Below are 11,442 nucleotides of genomic sequence, written 5' to 3'. Positions count from 1 at the left end.
CAATATACAAGTATATATTTTTAAACCTGCATATTTAGTTAATATTGCCTGCTAACATGAATTTCTTTTAACTAGGGAAATTGTGTCACTTATCTTGCGTTCTGTGCAACAGAGTCAGGGTATATGCAGCAGTTTGGGCCGCCTGGCTCATTGCAAACTAATTTGCCAGAATTGTACGTAATTATGACATAACATTGAAGGTTGTGCAATGTCACAGAAATATTTCGACTTATGAATGCCACCCGTTAGATAAAATACGGAACGGTTCCGTATTTCACTGAAATAATAAACGTTTTGTTTTCGAAATGATAGTTTCCGGATTTGACCATATAAATGACATAAGGCTCGTATTTCTGTGTATTATTATATTATAATTAAGTCTACGATTTGATAGAGCAGTCTGACTGAGCAGTGGTTGGCAGCAGAAGGCTCGTAAGCATTCCTTCAAACAGCACTTTACTGCGTTTGCCAGCAGCTCTTTGCATTGCGCTGTTTATGACTTCAAGTCTATCAACTCCCGAGATTAGACTGGCAATACTAAAGTACTTATTAGAACATCCAATAGTCAAAGGCATATGAAATACAAATGGTATAGAGAGAAATAGTCCAATAATAACTACAACCTAAAACTTCATACCTGGGAATATTGAAGGCTCATGTTAAAAGGAGCCACCAGCTTTCATATGTTCTCATGTTCTGAGCAAGGAACTTAAGCGTTCGCTTTTTTAAGTGGCACATATTGCACTTTTACTTTCTTCTCCAACACTTTGTTTTTGCATTATTTAAACCAAATTGAACATGTTTCATTATTTGAGACTAAATTGATTTTATTGATGTATTATATTAAGTTAAAATAAAAGTGTTCATTGTTCATTCAGTATTGTTGTAATTGTCATTATTACAAATATATGTATAAATATCGGAGGATTAATCGGTATCAGCTTTTTTTTGGTCCTCCAATAATCGGTATCTGCGCTGAAAAATCATAATCAGTCGACCTCTAGTTCCAACATCTAGTGGAAAGCCTTTCCAGAAGAGTGGAGGCTGTTATAGCAGAGAAGGGGGACCAACTCCATATAATTGCCCATGATTTTCAAATGAGATGATCTACTAGCAGGTGTCCACATACAGTTGAAGTCGGAAGTTTACATACACCTTAGCCAAGTATATTTAAACTCAGTTAAACTCACAATTCCTGACATTTAATCCTCGTAAAAAGGCTGTCTTAGGTCAGTTAGGATCCCCTCTTTATTTTAAGAATGTGAAATGTCAGAATAATAGTAGAGAGAATTATTTATTTCAGGTTTTATTTCTTTCATTACATACCCAGTGGACAAGAAGTTTACATACACTTAATTAGAAAACGTGTGGTCATGATGACTTGCAACTCGACTTTGACTTTAACACCAATGACTCGTGACTTAACTTGGATTTGAGCCTTTTGACTCAAACTGACTTGATACCCTCCCCAATTCCAAATATATAAAACTTATCCTATTAAAAAAAGTGTGCAGCGCATCAACTCTTAATTTAACGGATTACAGATTGAATCGGACAGCAACCAATCAAATTCTTCCAGCTGAGAAAAAGTTGCATGTGGCAGTGCAGAGGAACGTCTGCGAGTGAATTTAGATGGAGCCCTTGGAAAGATGATACCCCAAATTATTATTTTTCGGATATAAAGACTACTCTGTATCAACAAAAACCGGATTGCAACCGGAAGCGCAACAACTTCCAAATTTGTTCAACATTTGAAGCTGCACAAAGAACGGTAAGTCATGGCTAATATAGCCAACAGCTATATCACTCATAACTTTGCCAGTATAGCATGTTGCTAATGAAACGTTAAATCAATGAGCCTCCACACAGTCAGTCAGTGCTGGAATGTGATCACTGCACCCAAGATTGAGCTACAACTGGTTTGGCAGTTGGTAGCCTAAATCCTGCCTGATGTTACTGCTGTTCCTAAAGCCATTGACATATAATAGCCTACTCTAACCACACACACAGTGTGTGTGTAGGTTGGGCGATTTGTGTACAAGCCTACATCGCCCGATTGCGTCCCATCTGAATGGGGGTTCTTTCTTATGGCTACACATGTATTAACATGGAAATATAAAATCTACATTGAAAGTAATAAATATATTTTTTTAAGCATTCATGATTTGCATAAATGTAATATACAAACTATTACTCTTGTTAAAAATATGAAATGGTATTAGAGATACTGGGGTGCAAAGGAGCAAGATAAATAAATTAATACAGTATGGGTATGAGGTAGTTGGATGGGCTATTTACAGATGGGCTATGTACAGGTGCAGTGATCTGTGAGCTGCTCTGACAGCTGGAGCTTAAAGCTTGTGAGGGAGATATCAGTCTCCATCAGTCTCCAGCAGTTCATTCCAGTCATTGGCAGCAGAGAACTGGAAGGAGAGGTGGCCAAAGGAAGAATTGGCTTTGAGGGTGACCAGTGAGATATACCTGCTGGAGTGCGTGCTACGAGTGGGTGCTCCTATGGTGACCAGTGAGCTGAGATAAGGCAGGGCTTTACCTAGCAGAGACTTGTAGATGACATGGAGCCAGTGGGTTTGGTGACGAGTATGAAGCGAAGGCCAGCCAACGAGAGCGTACAGGTCACAGTGGTGGGTAGCTTTGGTGACAAAACAGATGGCACTGTGATAGACTTCATCCAATTTGTTGAGTAGAGTGTTGGAGGCTATTTTGTAAATGACATCGCCGAAGTCGAGGATCGGTAGGATGGTCAGTTTTACAAGGGCATGTTTGGCAGCATGGTTCTAATTTTTCTGAATGGGGAATGCTTATTTAAGATGGTGAAGAAGGCACTTTTAAAGAATGACAAGGCATCCTCAGCTGACGGATGAGGTCAATATCCTTCCAGGATACCCAGGCCAGGTCGATTAGAAAGGCCTGCTCGCGGAAGGGATTTAGGGAGCGTTTGACAGTGGTGAGGGGTGGTCGTTTGACCGCAGACCCATTACGGGTGCAGGCAATAAGGCAGTGATCGCTGAGATCTTGGTGTATTTGGAGGGAAAGTTGGTTAGGATGATATCTATGAGGGTGCCCGTGCTTACGGATTTGGGGTTGTACCTGGTGGGTTCATTGATCATTTTTGTGAGATTGAGGGCATCAAGCTTAGATTGCAGGATGACCGGGGTATTAAGCATGTCACAGTTTAGGTCACCTAGCAGCACGAGCTCTGAAGATAGATGGGGGACAATCAATTCACATATGGTGTCCAGGGCACAGCTGGGGGCAGAGGGTGGTCTATAGCAAGCGGCAACGGTGAGAGACTTGTTTCTGGAAAGGTGTATTTTTAAAAGTAGAAGCTCGAATTGTTTGGGTACAGACCTGGATAGTAAGATAGAACTCTGCAGGCTATCACTGCAGTAGATTTCAACCCCGCCCCTTTTGGCAGTTTCATCTTGTCGGAAAATGTTAAAGTTAGGGATGGAAATGTCAGGGTTTTTGGTGGTCTTCCTAAGCCAGGATTCAGACACAGCTAGGACATCCGGGCTGGCAGTGTGCTAAAGCAGTGAATAAAACAAACTTAGGGAGGAGGCTTCTAATGTTAACATGCATGAAACCAATACTTTTACGGTTACAGAAGTCAACAAATGAGAGCACCTGGGGAATAGGAGTGGAGCTAGGCACTGCAGGGCCTGGATTCACCTCTACATCACCAGAGGAACAGAGGAGGAGTAGGATAATGGTACGGCTAAAGGCTATCAGAACTGGTCGTCTATTACATTCAGAACAGAGAGTAAAAGGAGCAGGTTTCTGGCCACAATAGAATAGATTCAAGGCTAAATGTACAGACAAAGGTATGGTAGGATGTGAGTACATTGGAGGTAAACCTAGGCATTGAGTAATGATAAGAGAGATATTGTCTCTAGAGACTTTTAAACCAAGTGATGTCACTGCATATGTGGGAGGTGGAACTAAATGGTGGGTTAAAGCATATTAAGCAGGGCTAGAGGCTCTACAGTGAAAGAAGACAGTAATCACTAACCAGGACAGTAATGGACAAGGCATATTGATATTAGGAAGAGGCATGCGTAGCCTGGTGATCAATAGGGGTCCAGTGAGTGGAAATGACTTGTGTCATACACAAAGTAGATGTTTGCCAAAACTATAATGCGTTAACAAGACATTTGTGGAGTGGTTGAAAAATGAGTTTTACTGACTCCAACCTAGGTGTATGTAAACTTCTGACTTCAACTGTACTTTTGGTCATGAAGTGTAGTACATTCTATGGGACAGTTTGTGATAATGCAGGCTTATTCTAGGAGAGATGAAGATACACATTGTTTATCTCGTTTGGTTGGTGGTAAATTGAGGATTATTCATTACTGTGACCTTAATCCCGACATTATCTGGTCGAGGAATCAGTTCTGGGACATTAAATAATCGAAAGATTATGATGATTACAAATGCCAATAATCAGAGAAATTATAAAAGTTATATATTTTTTTATTATTTTTATTTTACCTTTATTTAACCAGGCAAGTCAGTTAAGAACATATTCTTATTTTCAATGACGGACTGGGAACAATGGGTTAACTGCCTGTTCAGGGGCAGAACGGGGGTTTGAACTCGCAACCTTCCGGTTACTAGTCCAACGCTCTAACCACTAGGCTACCCTGCCGAGGTTGCCAGCTGTGCAACAGCCTCATCTCTTTGAAGGTAGTAATTAACTGGACTAATGTCCAATAAACCAGTTGACATAACGAGGACTATAGCTAGGTTTCCATCCAAATGGCAACAGATTTACATACATAGATGTTTCCATCTCATTTCCTTCTAGCAGATAAAAGGCTGTGTCTGATGATGTAGTGCACATAAACATACATTTGTAGAATAGCATTATAAAGCTGCACATTTTTCACTATGCCCCATGGCAAAATGTGTTGAAATGCAAGAAGTCAGTTGTTTTCCTAAATCATGCAGATAATACATGTCAATGACAGCCTTCCCCCTAGAATGTATATCACTGGTGCAGAATTCAGAATAGTTCATGCTGGAGGTTGAGAGGGAGGTACTTCCCAGCTTTGGTCATAATTTGGGCTCAAGGGGTAATCGTACAGATTCCCATCTTTCAATGAGAAACTCAATTGAATTAGATAAATTAGGGGAATTACAACTGTTGCCAAATAATGACATTAACATATATTGCTAAGAATGTGAGAGTAGTGTGACTCCTCTAGCGGATAATGAACACAGGCCACCAGCACCAATGACCAACTTGTTATCCTGACCAACTTGCCCTCCAAATACAGCTCTGCTGTTTTCAATCAGGATCTCAGTGATCACTGCCTCATTGCCTGCATCCGCAATGGGCCCGCTCAAACGACCACCCCTCATCACTGTCAAACGCTCCCTAAAACACTTCTGCGAGCAGGCCTTTCTAATCGACCTGGAAGGATATTGACCTCATCCCGTCAGTCGAGGATGCCCGGTCGTTCTTTAACAGTAATTTCCTCACCATCTTAAATAAGCATGCCCCTTCCAAAAAATGTAGAACTCAGAACAGATATAGGACTAGTTAACTGTAAGGTTGCAAGATTGGATCCCGGAGCTGATAAGGAGAAAATCTGTCGTTCTGCCCCTGAACAAGGCAGTTAACCCACCTTTCCTAGGCCGTAATTGAAAATAAGAATGTGTTCATAACTGACTTGCCTAGTTAAAAAAAGGTATTACATTTATTTTTTATTTTTAAATGGGCAAATCGGCGCCCAAAAATACCGATTTCCAATTAATCGGTTGACCTTTGTATTAAAGACTGATTATTATTTTATAGTATACATTATGGCTTTATGTGTGGTTGTGTGAGTGCGAGAAAACACAGAGAAAGAACAACTTGTCAGATGGTGCATTGGAGACTGATGTGTTCCTGTCCTGTCTTTTCACATACTATTGTATTAAGCTCGGAAATCGACTCTGCCGCTGAAGCATGCTTTTGCGGCAGTCGATAGCACACCTGACCTCGGGCTAGAAGGTGGAGGGTTCGAGACCTGCACCCTGCTGTTTCATTACAATAGATTGCTAACATTTTTAAAGCGTAATTTGTGAAAATGTATGCTCTCGTAAAATATTACAATTTGAAATATTTTATAGAATATTATTTCCCCCAGATTGACAGCTATCGTGAACCAATGCACTTTAGACAAATTTGTTCGATTTACCAGGGTGTTTCCAAACATTCCGTAATTTTTGCTAGTTGTCAAGTGGCAGACAGGTCAGTACACATTTCGAGATGCGAGACCTGTAAATACAGCAAAGGTTGACGAAAATAAGGTTTGGCGTTCTGTTTGAATTGTAAAGAACGTATCACGCAACGAAATAGCGACGCATTTGATGATTATCTCTCGCGTTCCCACCGGTGCATGTTTTTGCAAGTGAAAGCAGTCGCACTTGCTGCTAGCATTCATTAGCTGTTGTTGAAACACTAGAAATTGCTATTGCAATATTGTGTTAACCTTTGATGTTGGTATAACATGTCTGAGTAGTTTACGTTACTAGTCTAATGAATGTTAGGGTGGAAAAACACATGCAACTAGTTAGCCGGCTAACTATTCCCGACTGGCGGCAACCGGCTGCTTTTTCGGGCGTCGATATTGTAAATTTTACGCTGACATGAATTGGCTTGGCGGCTGAGCCTTGCTAAGTGAACTCAAGTGTTGCGCCCTCGGCGTTGAGCAAACCCAGCAAGTCGCCTCCTGTCTTTTTCCCCGTCATAATACCTTTTCCATATGTGTTTTGATACTAGCAAAGTAGGTTTTTTCATTATGAGACAATACATGTGCATATTGCCATCTGGAGCATTCTCATGGTTTAGCGAGTTTCCATGTCCTTTTCCATCTCACAAGCATTGCATGGGAGAGAAGCTAGTTTGAATTGATCCAAACACGCCTCGTTCCCAAGCCTCCCTCATGGCTTGCCTGCAGCAGCGGGAGGGAGGACTTCTGTCAGATAAGCCAGCAACAGGAAGAGCCAGGAGTTTCATCAACCCTGGTGATACACTGCTAATGCAGTATGGGAGAGGATTGCCCTTCTCAGCGAGCGAGCCCTCCATTGGCTTCGCCAAGGGGATACTCATGCCCACATCAGAAGATGGTGGGCTTGGCCGCACAAGAGGACTGCTTCTTTCGTCAGCTGAGTCGGTGGTAGGGGTGGCAAGAGGGGTTTGGAGCCTCACTGGTCAAGGTCCTCCAGGTCAGCCTATCACACAAGTCTGGCCTGAAGTAGAAGTAGTAATCAAGCAGGTTTGTGTTGTGTTACTTAGGGTTTGTAAAGTCCTTCTCCTAACTCCAACTCAGACTAGGGTTCAAGGTGGTTTGCGCTTATGGGACTATTCAGTTAGTTCAATTTCACTCATTGCAAGCTCAATCAAGGACAGATTACATACTTACATTTTGCAGACGCTCTTATCCAGAGCGATTTACAGGAGCAATTAGGGTTAAGTGCTTTGCTCAAGGGCACACCAACATAATTTTCACCTTGTCCGTTCGGGGATTCGAACCAGTGACCTTTTCGGTTACTGGCCCAACGCTCTAGGATACCTGCCGCCCGCTCAAAATTGTTCAAATACCATTTGAGCCCAGGTTTGGCTCTCGCATAGCTCTTGTAACGATATTGTAATTGGCAGGTGGACATGCCCATCCAAGACCAGGGGTCGTCTCTGGTGTCCATGTTCAGAGGCATTGGAATCGAATCCTCAAAGACCTCCTGGGGTAAGGGAGCTCTGCCAGTGGGTGAGTTATAATAACTTTATGAAAGACTAGGTTCATGTCCCAAATGGCACCCCATTCCCAATGTAGTACACTACTTCTTTTCAGGGCCCAAAGGTAGTGCCCTACATAGCTAATAGGGTGCCATTTGGGACACTTGGCGAGAGATGAAGGCACACTGGATCAAACTAACTGGGAAGATCATGTTTTCCACAAGTTTGAGTTCAAATTAGTGCTGAATGATTAACCAAAATGTTGGCTATTTTTTGTTATTATTGTTTTTTAAACAACTAATTGACCTACATAGGTTCAATTATTTGAATTCCATTTCATTCAGTTTCTGTCTGTGGAGCTCAATGTGCGCAATTTCAGAGCCAGCCAGAACTGCGATGTAGTAGGGAGTTGTAGTTTCCAACAGACCAATATACTACATAATTAACTCATTGTATGCACTAAATTAACTACAATGACCATAATCCATTGCACATTTACTTGTCCGGTCTGTGTTTCTTTAACACCTGCTACAGAAGAGACAAGAATGCATGATTGTGAGGGGGAATAGAGCAGCTGTTGCTTTTCTACCTGAAAATACACGATCAAAGGGATTGATAATTGGTATTCAGCAGTCAAAGAAGTATGCCTTGTTTACTTTGAAGAACTACAAAATAGTTACAGCATAGGCAGCAGCTCTATTGAGATGACTTGGAATTAAATAATAGTCATCAAATAAAACCACTGAAATATTTTTGTAAAGCTTTTGTGAATAAATCATGGTTAGTAAGTGATACGCAGTAATGGGCAGTCATTACCATCATGGGGATTTGTTCATGGTTTTATTCTGTGTTCGAGCATCAACACAAATAATGAAAACCAAAATTGAAAACTTTTATTTTTTAATAATCAAAACCGAACCGACCTCCAAAATCCATTAATATTAGAAATCTGTCAAATATTGATGCACTAAAGTTAAGCCATCTTCTGTACGCAATAAGTAGAAGTACTGAAGACTCCTGTAAAAATGGAACATAGTCAAATTGTAATTAGAGTTTAAAAAGATTTAGGAAACTGGTATGCTTGGTTGATTTCCTTATGCACCAAATGAGGCCCCAGGAATTAGGAGAGGTATGAATCCACTGAATCCCCTGGTGTTTTTCTCTGGTGTTCTTTTTGGCACAGAAAGGGGTGCTGTCGGAGATTTCGGAGCAAAGCACAAACCACAGACAACCCCTACTGGTGCAGTGGCAGTTGCTGGCCTGGGGAGAGACTGGTTCCCTGAGGACATGATAGGCTGAGGCAGCAGGCAGGAAGGAGAATGACATGGTAAACTCAAACCCTTCTATTTAGCCTGGGGAAAAAGGTATTTTGGGACCTGGCAGTAATGCTTCTAGAATTCATAATTCATGCTGTGCATATACAGGAATCCCACTCATATATCCTTATCATAACATGCCCATCTCCTTATTAATTCATTATCCATTGTCTATGTGAAGTTAAGTCAGACTTCCCACTCTTCCGTGTGTATGTGACTTAGGGCTGCAAGATACAGTCCCTTCGGAAAGTATTCAGACCCCTTGACTTTTTCCACATTTTGTTATGTTACAGCCTTATTCTAAAATTAATTAAATCATTTTCCCCCCTTCATCAATCTATAGATAATACCCCATAATGTCAAAGCAAAAACTGTTTTTATGTTTTTTGCAAAAAAAAGTGAAATCACATACACATAAGTATTCAGACCCTTTACGCAGTACTTTGTTGAATCAAATCAAATCAAATGTATTTATATAGCCCTTCGTACATCAGCTGATATCTCAAAGTGCTGTACAGAAACCCAGCCTAAAAAGCAAGCAATGCAGGTGTAGAAGCACGGTGGCTAGGAAAAACTCCCTAGAAAGGCCAAAACGTAGGAAGAAACCAGGCTATGAGGGGTGGCCAGTCCTCTTCTGGCTGTGCCAGGTGGAGATTATAACAGAACATGGCCAAGATGTTCAAATGTTCATAAATGACCAGCATGGTCAAATAATAATAATCACAGGCAGAACAGTTGAAACTGGAGGTGGACTGGGGACAGCAAGGTGTCATCATGTCAGGTAGTCCTGAGGCTTGGTCCTAGGGCTCAGGTCCTCCAAGAGAGAAGTAGAGAGAGCATACTTAAATTCACACAGCACACCGGATAGGACAGGAGAAGTACTCCAGATATAACAAACTGACCCTAGCCCCCCGACACATAATGTAAATAGTGTATACTGAGTTTATTATACAGTATGTTAGTATGGGTATTCAAACAGCTATGGTCTGAAAACTTTCCGAATGCACTGTAAATAATATATCAGATAACGGATATGGTCAAAAGAGTATGTGGCCTTTTCTGTAGCCTACAGACTAGAGAGAAAGTGTATGACAATGTAATAAGAAAGACACTTTTTACATCATGCCCGTTTCTCAGATCATTTAGCCTAACCTAAATGGCAACCAATCAAATAAAAAAATGTTAACAAACACCTAGGGCTGACCCCAAGTCAAACAATTACATAGGCTGTTTGTCGACAGATTTCTTAAACAACTTCTTAGGGCTGCAATCCCGTTAACGGGATCGATATGACAAAAGCCAGTGAAAGTGCAGGGCGCCAAATTCAAAACAACAGAAATCTCATATTTAAAATTCCTCAAACATACATGTATTTTATACCGTTTTAAAGGTAATCTTGTTAATCCCACCACAGTGTCAAATTGTCCCAGCCTGGCCCAGCCTGGCACAATCAAATCAATTGCTGGTCAGACTCCTAGTCATTTGTGTGTCTTAATTTTTTTATCAAATTGTGTGTTTTAAAGCATCAGATAAGCGCAGTGAATATAATTGAGTTGTTTAAAACACATAGGATGTGTCAATATATTGAAAGAACAGACAACTTTTTTTGTCGGGACAGCCCTACGAACACCATATCCTAAAAACCGGACAGGTCAGAGTAGAATAGGCAATATGGAATGGACAGTCAGGCGACTCACAACTGCAGTACTAGAGTTTCGCCCCATGGGCTAAATTGTCATGATCAGTGGTTTCAAGTTTCTATCCATACAAACGAGCTGATCATAGTGAAAGGAGAATACTTCTGCATTTCCTGCTGTGTAAACACATTGATTTTCATTGAACAAATAGGCTCATAACTCCTTATAAAGTTGGATAGCTGATATTCAGAGCTTAAAGGGATACTTCAGCATTTTGCCAATGAAGCCCTTCATCTACCTCCCCAGAGTCAGATGAACTCATGGATACCATTTTTATGTCTGCGTGTAGTGTGAAGGGAGTTGCTAGCATGCTAGGAGATACCATAGACTCCCAGTCATTGCGCTAACTCTAGTTAGCATTAGCTGGTGAAATGACCTCTAAACTTCCTTCATACTGGATGCAGAGACATAAAATGTTTACCATTGCCAAAATCCCAAAGTATCCCTTTAACACTAGAACCGCCATAGGCCAACTGCCAGCCATTTGATTTTGTAAATAAATTAAAAAGCAGCCAAAAAAAATAAATCCTGCTCCATCCCTGACATTTCCTCAATGTCTGCTCATTTTTAAATCACAAACAGAAAAGTATTTAAACTTTTTACCAGTTTTTTTTTTCTTTCACCCCCACACTTAGTGCTAACTTAATCCGCCAAGACAATGTGCTGTAGGACATTGGTACCCAGCCAG

General features: G+C 41.0%; 1 pseudogene; it reads left to right on the top strand.

Moving 5' to 3' along the window:
* Window positions 1–7,188: 7,188 nt before the first annotated feature.
* LOC118358448 (piwi-like protein 2) overlaps window positions 7,189–11,442 on the top strand; it is a 28,429-nt pseudogene continuing 24,175 nt past the window's right edge.

This window comes from Oncorhynchus keta, chromosome 25 (assembly GCF_023373465.1).
Source record: "Oncorhynchus keta strain PuntledgeMale-10-30-2019 chromosome 25, Oket_V2, whole genome shotgun sequence".
Classification (NCBI taxonomy): domain Eukaryota; kingdom Metazoa; phylum Chordata; class Actinopteri; order Salmoniformes; family Salmonidae; genus Oncorhynchus; species Oncorhynchus keta.
The sequence above is the reverse complement of the archived record's forward strand: the minus strand, read 5'-3'. Positions and strand labels throughout refer to the sequence as shown.